This window comes from Triticum urartu, chromosome 6, assembly GCF_003073215.2.
Source record: "Triticum urartu cultivar G1812 chromosome 6, Tu2.1, whole genome shotgun sequence".
NCBI classification, from domain to species: domain Eukaryota; kingdom Viridiplantae; phylum Streptophyta; class Magnoliopsida; order Poales; family Poaceae; genus Triticum; species Triticum urartu.
In genome coordinates, this window is record NC_053027.1 from 137,453,041 (window position 1) to 137,468,861 (window position 15,821).

Sequence of the window (15,821 nt, forward strand, 5' to 3'; positions counted from 1 at the left end):
GAATGTTTTTCCCGTGATTCGGATAGGTGGTGCTATCCTACATCCACGTTGATGGAGACTTCAACCCACGAAGGGTAACGGTTGCGCGAGTCCACATAGGGCTCCACCCAAGGGCAACGGTTGCGTGAGTCCACACAGGGCTCCACCCATGAAGGGTCCACGAAGAAGCAACCACCCACAAAGGATCCACGAAGAAGCAACCTTGTCTATCCCACCATGGCCATCACCTACGAAGGACTTGCCTCACTAGCGGTAGATCTTCACGAAGTAGGCGATCTCCTTGCTCTTACAAACTCCTTGGTTCAACTCCATAATCTTGTCGGAGGCTCCCAAGTGACACCTAGCCAATCTAGGAGACACCACTCTCCAAGAAGTAACAAATGGTGTGTAGGTAATGAACTCCTTGCTCTTGTGCTTCAAATGATAGTCTCCCCAACACTCAACTCTCTCTCATAGGATTTGGATTTGGTGGAAAAAAGATTTGAGTGGAAAGCAACTTGGGAAGGCTAGAGATCAAGATTCATATGGTAGGAATGGAATGTCTTGGTCTCAACACATGAGTAGGTGGTTCTCTCTCAGAACATATGAGTTGGAATGATGTGTGTGTTCTGATGGCTCTCTCACTAAATGAGAAAGAGGTGGAGGGGTATATATAGCCTCCACACAAAATCCAACCGTTACACACAATTTACCAATCTCGGTGGGACCGAATCAGAAAACTCGGTCTGACCGAAATAGTAAACCTAGTGACCGTTAGGAATTTCGGTGGGACTGACATGCAACTAGGTATGACCGATTCGGTTAGGGTTTGGGCATAACGTAATCTTGGTGAGACCGATTACACAAACTCGGTGAGACCGAATTTGGTAATTAGCTAACCAGAGAGTTGGTCAGGCAAACTCGGTGGGACCGATTTGCTCTTTCGGTGAGACCGAGTGGAACTCGGTGAGACCGAAAAGTTACAAAGGGGAAACACTGAGTTTACATTGCAATCTCGGTGGGACCGATTCGCTCTTTCAGTGGGACCAAAAAGTTACGAAAGGGAAACAGAGAGTTTGCAACCCCATCTCAGTGAGACCGAGATCCTTATCGGTAGAACCGAATTGCTAGGGTTTGGCAGTGGCTAATGACAAGTGAAACTCGGTGGCGCCGGATAGGAAGAATCGGTAGGACCGAGTTTGGCTTAGGGTTTAGGTCATATGTGGATATGGGAAAGTAGTTGAGGGTTTTGGAGCATATCACTAAGCACATGAAGCAAGAGGATCATTAAGCAACACCTCATCCCTCCTTAATAGTATTGGCTTTTCCTAAAGACTCAATGTGATCTTGGATCACTAAAATATAAAATGAAGAGTCTTGAGCTTTTGAGCTTGAGCCAATCCTTTGTCCTTAGCATTTTGAGTGTTCCACTTTCACATCCATGCCATGCCAATCATTGAGCTTTCCTGAAATAATCATCTTGGAATAGCATTAGCTCAATGAGCTATATGTTGTTATGAATTACCAAAACCACCTAGGGATAGTTGCACTTTCAAAGCGCCACATAGTTCTTTCAGGAAAAAGAGACATCATGGGATTGGAGGGCAATACAGACATGTCTGAAGGTTATGAAAAGTTTCATGAAATTCCTCCCTTCAAAGTCAAGACTGACCCAAGCACCCTGTTAAACGATGAAGATTATCCATGGTTACGGCGCAATAAACAAAGGACACAAGCAAAGAAAAAGTGAAGACTTTCTCTCCACAACTATTATGATGATGCCTTTGATCTAGAATGTCATTGCAGTTACATGTGAAGAAATGAAATGCCTTTTGTAATAGATGAGTTTTCGGCGAGGTATATATATTAATTAAGCTTGTGCTGACTAGCTAATTGATGCATTAATTTTTTTGGTATGTACATAGATTAACCCTTCTTTCTTCTTTTCTAGCCCTCCGAATCGAGCCAAACTTCGGTAACGAGACGAGGCCCGAAGAAAAGGTTGCGCCAAGATGAAAGGTTCACGATCACAGGAATCGCGGACAATGGCCAACCGATTGAACCCAGGCGAACCAAGGAAGCATTTTTTGCTCAGTGCGAGGCTATTGTTAGGGACATGATCCTGATCAGCATCCAGCAATGGAATAAGCCTAAGAACGAAGACCCTGAAGTTTCTTATGTCAATGATAGACAGAAAGATGATCTTTGGACCTCGTTGAAGGAAAATTTCACCCTACCGCCAAAGGAGGATCTGGATAAGCCAGTTATAGAGCCATTGGTCAAGGCTCATGCTCTTAAGAAGATGGCAGATCTATTCGGGAGGTGGAAGAATGAGTTGAAATCATCGTATTTCGACAAAGGGAAGACTCCGGAATTCACCGGCCGATTTGAGAAGATAAGACATCAATGACCCGCATTTGTGGCCTACAAGACATCGGAGAGGAGTAAGAAGATGTCAGACACAAACAAGAACAATGCTGCAAAGAAGCAGTATCGCCATCGCACGGGGTCAGGTGGCTACCTCAAAGCCCGGCCATTGTGGGACAAGGCTGAGAATGACCTGCTTGCTAAAGGGGTCGAACCATAGACATTGAACTGGCTAGACCGTTCAAGGACTTGGTTCTTCGGGGTTGGGGGAACCTTGAACCCTGAAACAGGGAAGTGCGTTTGGACGGACGAGCAACTTGAAATACCCATCAAGAAGCTTCTGAAGTGTATCGCCGCAACGCAGCAAGGGCCGTTCGTTCCCGACAGAGAGAATGATGAGCTCACCGAGGCCCTCGGGAATCCTGACCACCCTGGACGAACACGAGGCACGCCAGGCTCCGTTGCGTGGAAGGTTGGGTTTCCCGGCGCAGGAGGTTACAAAACTCGGGAGAGGAGGAGGAAACTGGAGCAAAGCAAAATGCGGAAGCTGAATGCAAGGGTACGAAAGCTAGAGGAACTAGTTGATAGCCAGCGAGGTGCCGGAGCTACCCCGCCATCTCAGCGAAGAAGCAGCGTGGCTTCCACCGAGCTTGTTCAGCAGTCTGACTTCACGGCTCCTAGCTACACCGTGGATGCTATCACAGAGGCTCAACATTGCCAGCTTATGACGCAATGGCAGAACCTCAAATTCAAGGCGGTTGTCGGCTCGGTTGCACCTCCTGAACCCGACGCAACTTTTCACTTCCGTCCGATTCCACAAGGCTATGCTGTTGTGATGGTGGATGAAGTAACGGAGGGATTTGAGGAGCTCGAGCTTGACCACCCTACAGGTGAAGGGGAGACTCAGCTAGGTCTTGCTCTGAAGACTCCATGTCTATGGCAGAAGGAGCACATCAAGCTTGCGAACTAGGCGCCTCCGCCTCCTCCTCCGGCGAGTCAGGTCACTCCGCCTCCTCCTCCTCCGACGACGAGTGATTAGGGCACCCCGCCTCCTTCTCCGGCTGCTCCGGCGGGTGAGGACGGCACTCCGCCTGCTCCGGCACGTCCGAGCAGCCTGCCTCCTCCTCCGCCTCATCAGCAATGACGAAAGACAGAAGCCGCCGCTCCGGCTGCACCGGCGCGTCGGAGCACTCCGCCTCCTTCTACTACTCATCAGTAGCAACGAAAGAGAGACGCCGACAGTACAACCAGATTCGGTCCATCTCTCAAGCCTCTAGAGAAGTTACCATACGAGATGACCGTGGAGGAAAACACGAAGATCTGTGAAGCCCAAGTGAAGGACTTCTTTGAAACGCGAAGAGCTATGAAACATCCACCTCCGGAGGAGAAGATAGATCTGGTGAAAGCGAAGCGCACTATCAATGCCCTGAAGTGACCACCACCGCCTCCGCCGGATGACAACCATGTACGCTGTCTTAAAAAGACACTGGAAGATGTGCCCCGGTCAGGAACTACTTCAAGTGAAAAAAAGTTAGCAGAACGAAGAAGTGGGAAAAAATTCCCCAGCTCGGAGAACAGGAGAACCAATCGTGCCCCTACGCTCAATGTGTCTAGCAATATCATCGCAAATCTGCTGCAGATGCTGCCCGATACCAATCCTGGTGATTACCTGCCCGATGATGTACATTTTGATACAATGGAGGTGGACGAATTCAAATACCAGTACGGGAAGCCTCTCGTCAAAGATGGAAGTCCTCCTCTAACAATGATGATGCAAAGATTCCATCAATGGTACATGAAAACCTGCAGCGAGTCTGGGAAGGATGCTTTGTCGATGAGAATTAAACAGGACCACGACTTCATTGGACAAGAACTGTTAACTGTTGATTTTGACGAGTTTTTCCAGTTGTACAATCAAAAGGCCCTCGACAAATCACTCGTGGCTTGCTACTGTCTATAAGTACTACTTTATGTAATTAAGTCTCTATATATAGCTCAGCTCTTTCATTGCATGTATATATAATTATCCTCACTATATTATGCAGATTGAAGATCGTCGAATGCAGAAAAGCACAAATCTATGACATTGGGTTCATTAACCCAAATATCATACATGAATGGACGGTTAAAAGCAGTCACAGATACCGTGGACAACTTGCTACAATCGTTGCTTAAAAATCAAAGCAAAAATAAAATACTCTTTCCTTACAATTTCAAGTGAGTGTTACTATCTTGTGCACATTCGGTTTCCCTTATTACTCGAGCTTATAGTAATGTAACTGATGAGTTATGCATGCGTGTGCAGCTACCACTTTATTCTCCTAGAGATTAAGCTTGAGCGGGGAGAAGTAACCGTCTTAGACTCGAGACAAAAATATCCCCAGGAGTATGCGAACATGACTGAGATGCTTCAGAAGTAAGTTCAATCGATCATTATCGCATCATATTGGCAACTTTGTTCATTTCCTGATATCAAGTAATTATGTTCTTTATCTGGCAGGGTTTGTAAAGAGTTCACCGCAATTTCTCTGGGACTGCCGACCGAGCTGCGATTTAAACACCCGAAAGTATGTACTACTACCTAGTTCCATGCATCTCCTATTGATTCTAGCTAGTTTCATCAATACCATTTAGCATGCTTGCTTATCAGTTTGATTGACCTCTATTTCTCGTAAAGTGCTTGTGGCAGAAAGCGGGAAATGATTTATGTGGATACTACGTTTGCGAGTTCATCTACAATGCGACGGCCTCTAATAAGCGGGGCTACTCTGAAAAACAATATGAAGTGCGTAAGCAAAATTATTCACAATTCTATTTTATTACCATCATTTGTGTTGATTTTCATTCATACACATGTATTGACCCTCTTCTTCAATTTAGATCTGGCAGATGCGTGATGAACTCCTAGCACATGATCGCATAAAAGCAATTCAAGAGGAAATCGCGGGATTCTTTCTTGACCACGTCATCAATAAAGCCGGAGAATACCATGTGGCACTTGACTTCAGATGTTAGGGATTGAAAAAGATCTTATATTGTATATATGTAGCTAGTAGCATCGGATAGATATACAAAAACTTATTGTTCGATCAATCTCTCGTAGAAGGAGGAGGTCGATCACTTCTCTCTGTATATGTTCATGACGATCTTGTGTACTTAATGGTTTCCTAATTTGCTTACTAGCTAGCGTGTCGCGAGTTTTCTCTATACGTATAGTACGTAGCGTCGATCAAGCACGGAGATAAGAGAGGTCACTTCTCTCTATTACCTAGCTAACACAATATATGAAACCCCTAAATTAACCCTCCAAAACCCCCCAACCCCCCCCCCCCCCCCTAAAAAAAAAAAAAACCCCCCCCCCCCCCCCCCCCCCCCCCTTAAAAAAATAAAAACCCCAGCCCCTGAACTGCTGACGCGTGGATACTTTTTGGTCCCTCTCGCCTAGGCTCGCCGCAGCGGTCACGTGAAGCCCCATCTGCCCCGGTCCGTAAGCGAACCAGGACTAAAGGTATTGGGCTTTAGTCCCGGTTCTAGAACCGGGATAAATGGGCCTCTGGAACCAGGACAAATGAGACTTTTTCTACTAGTGTAGTGATCAATTTGTACTTTGTAGTAATAATATTGGTTTTTATCAAACATGCATGAAAGAACACACAAACTACAAGGTTCCATACATGAATATGTAGCTCTATGTATACCTAGAGAGACAATGCCCTCATGGAAGATGAAGCGAGATAACTAAAATGGCAGGCTGTTTTTTCTACACCCCCACGGCGGGCGCCCCTTTATATTGGTAGTCGAGCTTTGCATCAAGATCTGTGCTAGTAGTTTACTATCCTCACTCTAATGGAAAATTCTATCTTTTTTCTCCCAAAAAAGCACAGATAACCTTGAAACTTTGCAGGCCAACAAAAATATTTAGAATAGTATTGTGTTCAAATATTCAAACTTTTTACGGTATAAATATATAACATGAGAATGTTTTCAAATATATAAATCATTATGTTGCACAAGAAAAATCTCAACCATTTTTTTGCGTGTTGTAGTTTTACTGTTTAGTTGAACCACAAAAAATTGAAGCTTATATATTGTTTCATTTATTAAAAAAAGTAATTTCTACACATGACTCCTAAAATAAAAGTAGATGGCCTAGATAGAGACACGTCTCGGGTTCAGACACATCCTGAAAAAGTGATTAAAACCCTCGGCCTATGCATCAATGTGATGCACACAAACATCTTTATTAAAATTGATGCAAAGCGACGATGCCAAAGTCATCAAGAAACCATAAAAACATAGACCGACAATACCATTATAAAATATGAAATTAACACCTAAATCAGACTTCTTTCACATCAACGTATTCAGAAAGAGATACACGCCCTCATGCCGCCGTCTCCATGTCCAACATGAGACGGCAAGGACAAAGACACCTTTCCCATAAATAGCCCAACGTCTTAGATTTTGTTTACTTCCCGACTAACTTACTATAGCCAGAATCTTAGATCAGTTGCATGATGCACGAGTAAAGGAGAACCTCACAAATAACTAAGCGAAGTGTCGTCCCTGTCGTCCTAGCCAAGGAGCATCTCCAAATGTCTGCTTGAAATGTAAGCTAACTTAGTCTAGTGGATGTGTTTTTCAGCTTAATTAACTAATCGTTGAGCTAAAGGTTAAATACCTACTTTACTTAGCGTACTATGACTTTTTCTTATACAACAACTTCGCCTTTGCACGTGATCTTCCATGCATATCAAATTTGGGAGCCATGTACCATAACGTGTCAGATGCAACGCCACACCTCCTTCGTGAATACCACCTGCTGCCACTGGTCCCATCCCCTCTACCTGCAGTTTCTATACACTAGCAACCAAGCCCCAAGACCCATGATGACACCTCTAGGAAGGTCACGACGTGAAGCGCCGCTGCTGCCAAATCCGAAGAGGATTGTAGGTTTTCACCTAGCATGAGATCCGGGTGGGTAGATTGGGCCCTCAGCTACGCTTTCATGAAGGAAAGCGACGCACATGGACGACGTCGCCGCTGGGCCGGCTAGACCGGCCAAGGTTTCCCCCATACCCAAGGTACACCACCAGGGCTCACCATCATCGGAGCCTGCAGCCACAGACCACCGGGACGACGAGAGAGGCAGCAGGAGGGAGGGGAACCACCAGATCTGACTCCGCAAAAGTCGTCGGCAGGAGAAGGCCATTTTCACGCAACACCCTCGGTCGCTCCTGCCCAGGGCGACCCGAGGGTTCCTCCTCCCGCAACCAAACCACCGCCGCCAGTTCTTCTCCTCTCCTGTACCGCCGCCGGGTGAAGCCCGCGTAGCTAACAGTGGCGGCGGGGATCTCTCTCGCTGTGACCCCTGGTCTGCGGGCGGCAGCACATGGTGGAGGCCGGCGGTGACCCGATCCGTGCGTGGGCGTACAGGGTGGGTCTCGGCGAATGGTGGCGGGCTGTGGGGACCGGACTTCATCGGGCGGCGGCATCCTGCGGCCTAGCGTGCGCGGTGGCGGGCCTGGCCGGGGTTGGTGGATTTCTTCCTGATCGGCCCTGCGTTTGGCTTCGTCCAGATTGATGCTTGGTCAAAGGGCGACGTCGTCTACGCGGCTAACGGCATTGCCGGCGCCTTCAGCCACGGGGATGATGAGGTGCCACCGGGCGGCAACCATGGAGCAAGGAGACCTTCCTCATCGTGAGATCTGGAGGGTTGAGCCCCATGGCACTCTCTTTCGTGTAGGCTTTGGTTGACGGCTCATTCGAAGCAAATGGAGGTTGGTGATGTAGGATTTGTTGGGGAGCGTTGCATGGAAAACAAAAAAAATTCTTCGCACACGCAAGATCTATCCATGGAGATGCATAGCTATGAGAGGGGGAGAGCATCTACATACCCTTGTAGATCGCTAAGCAGAAGCGTTTATCAACGCAGTTGATATAGTCGTACTCTTCGCAATCCGATCACGATCCAATCGATCTATTGCCGAACGGACGACACCTCCGAGTTTAGCACACGTGCGGCTCGATGATGTCTCCTCCTTCTTGATCCAGCAAGCGGGAGAGGAGAGGTAGATGGGATCACAACCAACACGACGGCGTGGTGGTGATGGTGGTTGTGGAGCACCGACAACACTTTCGCTAAGCGTCGCCAGGACAGGGCGATGGAACTACGAAGGAATGGGAGAGAGAGGGGAGCCAAGAGCTTGGTGTGTCCTCTTGGGGCGCCCCTCCCCTCTATATATAGGTGGAGGGGCGTGGGAAACAGCCCCTCCAAGCCCTATGGCGCAACTAAGGGGGAGAGGACTTGGAATCCAAGTCCAATCCTATTCCTACTAGGACTCCTTCCTTTTTTGCCTTCCCTAGCCACATGGGCTTTCGAGGACTTGGTGCTCCTAGCCCAATAAGGCCAGGGCGCTTCCCCGCAGCCCATGCTAGCCCTTGGGTCATGGTGGATCCACTTGTGGACTTCCGGACCCTCCGGAATCCTTCAGAAACTTCTGGAAGCTTCCCGGTACAATACCGAAAAAACTGCACATTTTTCCGGAACCGAAAATATGGCTTCCCATGTATAAATCTTTACCTCTCGACCATTCCGACACTCCTTATAATATTCGGTATCTCATTCGGGACTCTGAACAATATTTGGTTACCACTCATCAAATATCCCAATACTACTCTAGCGTCAACGAACGTTAAGCGTGCGACCCTGCGGGTTCGGGAATTATGTAGTCATGACCGAGACACCTCTTTGGTCAATAACGAATAGCGGGACCTGGATGCCCATATTGATTCCTATATATTCCATGAAGATCTTTTATCGGTTGAACCTTTATGACAACATACGTAATTCCCTTTGTCTGTCGGTATGTTACTTGCCCGAGATTCGATCGTCGGTATCTCTATACCTAGTTCAATCTCGTTAGCGGCAAGTCTCTTTACTCGTTATGTAATACATCATCTTGTAATTAACTCCTTAGTCACTTTGCTCGCAAGCTTCTTGTGATGTTGTATTACCGAGAGAGCCCAGAGATACCTCTCCGTTACACGGAGTGCAAATCCCAATCTCGATTCACGCCAACTCAACAGACACCTTCGAAGATACCTATAGAGCATCTTTATGATCAACCAGTTACGTTGTGATGTTTGATAACACACAAGGTATTCCTACGGTATCCGGGATTTGCATGATCTCATGGTCGAAGAAACATGTATTTGACATTAAGAAAGCAGTAGCAATAAACCGAACGATCATATGCTATGCCAACGGTTGGGTCTTGTCTATCACATCATTCTCCTAATGATGTGGTCCCGTTATCAAATGACAACTCACGTCTATGGTTAGAAAACCTTAACCATCTTTGATCAACAAGCTAGTCTGGTAGAGGCTCACTAGGGACACGACATTTGTTTATGTATCCACACATGTATTTAAGTTTCCGGTCAATACAATTCTAGCATGAATAATAAACCTTTATCATGATTTAGGAAATATAATAATAACCATTTTATTATTGCCTCTAGGGCATATTTCCATCAGGATTGGGACCGTAGGAAACTTTGGTCGGCTGGTTCAGCCCGGCAGCGGCGACGTCTTTCAACGTCGCTGTCCTCCTTGGGGACGAAGCCGAGGTCCATCCTATCCACTCCTGACCCCCCCTTCCCGGATGAAAGTCCAAAATACGCGTGATTGGGCGTCGGCGACGCCATGCGCATTGCACCCTTCATGAAGACGTCGTCTGGGGAGGCTTGGGTGTTCGAGAGAGGGTTGTTCTGGCGGTGGGCTCTGCATGGCAAGGGGCAGTGGCGGTGGTGCGGAGGTTCACAGGTGGAGCATCGTGCCATCTACCGTGTGAAGACGACGAGTATTGGCGGCATGGTGTAGTTGGGATCTCGACGACGGATGTGTCTGGATGGACGAGAGCAGGGCGGTGGCGCTGTTTGGCGCTGTGGCGGCATCAATGGCAGGCCTGGAAAGGTCGATGCGTCGGTACCTGCTCTAAAGATGGATCTGTGGAAGATGGTGGCGACGACCCATGAGAGTGCCTCGGACCGGTTTATGCTGCACACCTGGTATGTGGCTTGGTTGCGGCCTTCGGCTTTAGATGTTAGGCTTAGGTGAGAGGTCTGGGTATTCGGCTCAGATTTACTGCACCCTTTCATTAATTGGATAGGAGTAGCGATAGATGTTTCCAAAATGACGGATTCAGACATACTGATGTATTACTTTGTAAGTTCTTTGTGAATAATGAATAAAATGACTGCATGCATGTCCTAGATGTAGAAGCCGGGGGTCATCCTCCTTTTTTTTTTAAAAACGTACCATACTAGTGACTGTATTTTTGATACATGAGTTACTGATGGTTAGTATTAGACCATTATTAGAGTTGTGAAAGAAAAATATAACATCAACATTATATACATCTTAGCATCATATACTTTCAAATATAAATTCGGTCCACAAATCAAGGAACAAAAAAAAAGGATTAAATTTACCATAAATAGTACCTCATTCAAAATCTCTATGAATAGTAAACCAAGCTAACGTTTACATCATGATTTTTCTTTACCATTTCTCGATTTGTACGTGGAATTTTCATTTGAAAATTTATTTTAGATAAATATAACATAATTGATGTTAAAAGATAATATTTTTACTTGATCTTTTGTTAGCCTTACCGTGCATTAGTAGCAAGGCAGCATCTAAGTGAATAGTAGCACTAGATACTCTTGTATCACCGTACCGTTTCCTCTCAATCCTTCATAAAGTAGCAACCTGATTGTATTGCTTATCTGTCCACATACTATGGAATTAAGTTAGTTGGTAAATTATTCTGGTTGTAGTTGGCCAATGCAAGGCTAAGATTCTTCAAAACTACATAGAAATTTATCTGAAACGTCACCAGAATTTTATGTCTGAGATCCTTAAGTAGATTAGTTGACTTTGGTATATAAGTGGTGTGTTTTCGCTCAGCATCGATGATAAAGACAAAACAAGGTTATTTGGCAGCAAGGATAAGGACTGTTTGCCACTAACTTTTACATCAACTGAAATTGATCGTATATGCTCAAATAAGGCTGCTTATTTCATTGCACTGTTCTTGCGAATATTATCTTTATTCTTCCACTCACATGCAGGAAATAACGCAATTACCAGCGATCATGAGAAAGTCACATGTATTTTAGACCATGACGTTGGTATGTCAGGATGTTTTCGTTTCATTGTCGCTCTAACAACAGAAGTTAGGCTCTCTACGAGGATTAAGAACAATGGCGGATGCAGTACAAAATCAATTGTAGAATAATATAGAAAAAATGATTACAACCATGACCGAAACAAATACGCTTCGAACTCGTGGCTAGCAGGCTAGGAACACTAATAGCCAAGCTTGAGTCCTTCCAGACAACCATAGTGAGTTTAACAACACATGATCTCCTTCAGGTTAAAACTCGCCCACAATTAAACACTAGTATCTATATACGGCTACACATTCTTTTTGTGGGGAATATAGTTAACACCTCATGCAATCTAAATTATGACACCCTACTCGGCATTTTCAATACACATACAAATCAACTAGTTCACTTAATAATCTAATTCATTATCATAAGCTTTATCGGGGGTTTGTTCCCAACGGTAGGTTGTAAGCCGTTGTGTTCTGCCATGATGCATTGTATCCTTATAACATAACTATGGATGTATTTGGTCGCTTTGGCTGTGTAGATATGATAATGTTTTTAACGATAAAAGTATTTCTCTTCTGCAGATTATCTACAGATGTATCAGAACTCTTCGTTTATGGTCCTCTCTACAAAGCGTGGAGAATCGAGACCTGTTTACGGAGGTGTGTACACAATTGAAAGTTATGGCGGGGATACTTTTGCCCAACACGGGCGGCAACATGATCTTAGGATTGCCCCCCTCCGCTTTAAGCGTTATATGGACACTGCATGTTTCTTTGTGTTTCACCTTTTTATTTTTCATTTGAATGAGAGGATATTGTTTGGTTGTGTACATCTTAGTTATGCAGAGACCAATGTAATGCTTAAATCTTTTAAGTAATAAAGCTGCCCTTTTCAAAAGAAAAACATAACTATGGATGTAGAAGCCGGAATGTTTTGCCTTACTTTTCAAAGAACATGTATCATCTGAATGAATATATCTCTTCCTTGCAAAAACTATAATACACACATCTCTTTGTGGAGAGAGGTGATCTTGTCCACACCCCTTCTTGTAAAATTCATCAGTTTTGTTCCTCCCGGGGTGGATTCTCTGATGGAAAAAAAATTTAGCAACCCTAGTTGGGGGTTGAGTACAGACCATTAGTCCATAAGTAAGGAATATCCTATCTGTTGCAAAATGGATTGTCTATTTGGTTTCATTAGGACATGCCTTTGACCAATAAGTACCCGTCAATATGTAATTATTGTGATACGAAATCAACACAAACAAGTATTTTGGAATACAAATCTAATAACATTAATTATATATCACATATATAAGGTTCACCACAACTTCACCCTCCGGAAGGAAGCCTACTCGCTAGCCCGCCGCCTCCTACCCAAAAAAACTAGGGTTTCTCTGCCTCCCGCCGGCGCCGGCGTCGGTCCGCCCTGTCTACCGTGACCTTAGGGCCACGGGGACGGAGTGGATCATGTCCCTTGCCGGTGGGAGGGCTCCGTTTTTAGATCATTTTTCGAGATTTGTTAGGGTTTGTGTCCTACTCAAGAAGGCGAGACGGCGCTGTAGATGGAATAAAGGTCTCCCCGCCTAGTCCCCGTTCCGGTGATGCGTCTAGTATCGTTGGTGGGCGTGTGGAGGTGTGTCTCCGGTGGATCTGTCTCTGGTGGATTTGCTTGGATCTGTTCATCGTTTGTCTTTGTTCGTGTGTCTTTAGATTGGATCCTTCTTATCTACACTCTTCATCGGCGGCGGTTGTTGTTCTGGTGTGTTGATTCTACGGGGCCTTAGCACGACGACTTCCTGACTGTCTACTACAACAAGGTTTGCCCGACTCCGGCGAGGGAGGGGCGATGACAGCGGCGCGCCTTCGGCTCACTTCAATGCTTGTAGTCGTCGCTAAGTGATCTACGGGTCTGGATGTATTTTTTTTATTTCTAGTGTTCGTTGTACTATCATGATTGAAGATGAATAGGTCGAAAGTTTATCCCGCAAAAAAATATCACATAAATAAATATAAGATAATAACTGTTAATCAAAAAATTATCCTAACTAACCTTAATATGCAATATATTTAAAATTAGAGCGAATGCATATTTAGTTCACTTGATTTCAGTTTAACCTCCGCCGGTCAATCACACCCCATAAACCAAGGTTCCGGGGCTGATGCCTCGCGTTTTTTATCTCCGGGTCCCGGTTAACTCTACCGCAGCCTACCAAAAAACATCTAATTTTCTCTACACCATGCATCGTGGCACGCCCACACAATTTTTCAAGGGATGTCTTATTGCTTAAGGAAAGCCACTAGATAGTTACACCAGTTCAAATAACAACACATTTGGAGAATGTTTGAGAAGAATCTTTGCTTAATTGTCAAAGAAGGAAGCATCTATTCCCTTGCAGATAAAGAAAATGGCAGGGAGGGCAGGGCGCTTTACAATGTTCTTACTCATCCTGTCTCCTTTCCCTTCCCAAATGGGACCCCCGGGGGGGATTGATGACAAGCTCTAGTTAGTTTTGACCCCTACTTACATAAATTCTCCACATTTTTGTATGGATTTTGAGTTGGTGGCTGCTGACGTAAGCATGCATGCATATAGGTAGAGGGGACAGTCTTCTGTCCTACTAAAGAGCTAGCTACTGAGATATTGCATGAAGAACTTGTGCTCTTTTGATTCTCTGCAGCATATCAACATCCATTGGAAAACCATTTTGCTTATCTTCCTCACAAGTGCATAGAAGGAAGCCCAAACACGGAGAAAACACATCAATTTCTCCTTTAACTCAAAGGAATTTCAGAGGATTTTTTTAGAGGATTTAAATCCTTAGAAGTTTTCCCTACATATGTTTTTTTTTTGCTCTTTTGTGCTGTGAACTTCACCAGTATCCATTTTCCTCCTATGTCCATCTACTAGGAGTATCCTTTTGTGTATACAACGAAATGGCTGAAAGCGATGTTTCCCATGGTACGAGCATCATAACGCGTAAATGAGCAATCAAACTAACGTCGGCTCATTATAATTTTTGAAAGGAAAAACCCATGCGTGCAAGCTATGCAAGAATCATTTTTGATAAATCAAGTAGGCCGCAATATAAATTATGTATGCATATACATGTTTCTTGTGGCTACGGCTTTTTGAATACGTTTTGATGAATTTTATGAACTTTGTTAAATTTCAATTGTTGAAACTTGGTACGAGTGAAAGGCGAAAACTTAAAAGTTGGTACGAGCGAATGATGAAAACTGAAGTTTCGGAACATAAAACTTAAAACTTGGTGTGCCCCAGTAAGGAATCCAACAACTTTATGAATCGCGAGGCAATCGTGCGGCCGTCACGACTGGGCAGGTGTGCCCCTACGAGTTTCCTTGTAAGTTAAGTGGTTCCTCCTACCCAAAGGGCACTTAAGACATTTCATACATGAATAGTCAAGGGGCCCGGTCATCTGACATGCACCACAAGTCCCGGTCAGCAATGTAAAGAAGAGAAAGGAACAAGCCAAAGACGCATGACTTCGAAGTATCCCCACAATGGCATGATGAGTGCCTACCTAGCTCCAATGGAGGCTCTGATTACATATTGTTTTTGTGTCCAAACTACCGATGCTCTCGGGGCTCAATGTATACCCAACTCTCAACGAGAACTACGACCAATCATCCACAGATGATCATAGGGTGATTATTAACCGCATGTACTTTGTCTTTATAATAAAGAAGGAAACTAGATGCGGTTATATGTCTCGCAGCAAGCTTTGGCAATTCATGGAACATAATTTGGTGGCACTTTTCATCATGATCCATACCTATATTTTAACTGCCAATTAAATATATGTGCTTCTTCTTTCCCTCAAAAAATTGGCTTATACTATGCACACAATTCTGAGAGTTAACTTTTACACATCACACAAGAGTACATACTCAATGTTCTAAAAAAAGGAGTGTATATTCAAATATGCTAATTTATTCGGCCAGGTACTAGTTAGGTTAGTTATCCATGTAGTAGTATAATTTTTGGTAACCCACTAGCTAGCTAGATCTTGTAGAGGAACAAGAGTACACGAATTGCATTTGCTTCTCTTAGCGTACTATGGTATAGTAGTACCATGCATATGCATATTGCTTGCTGGTCAAAAAGGAATGGATCCATTTCACGCAGCAAAAACTAAAAATGGAATGGAGCATGCACACACACCGAGTACAAACTAAAGGTGGATAAGTAAGTTAACAAAAAAAAGCTGGATAAGTTTGTCTCTAGTGCATGTCAAAGGACAAAAAAAAAGGAAGAACCAGAGCGCT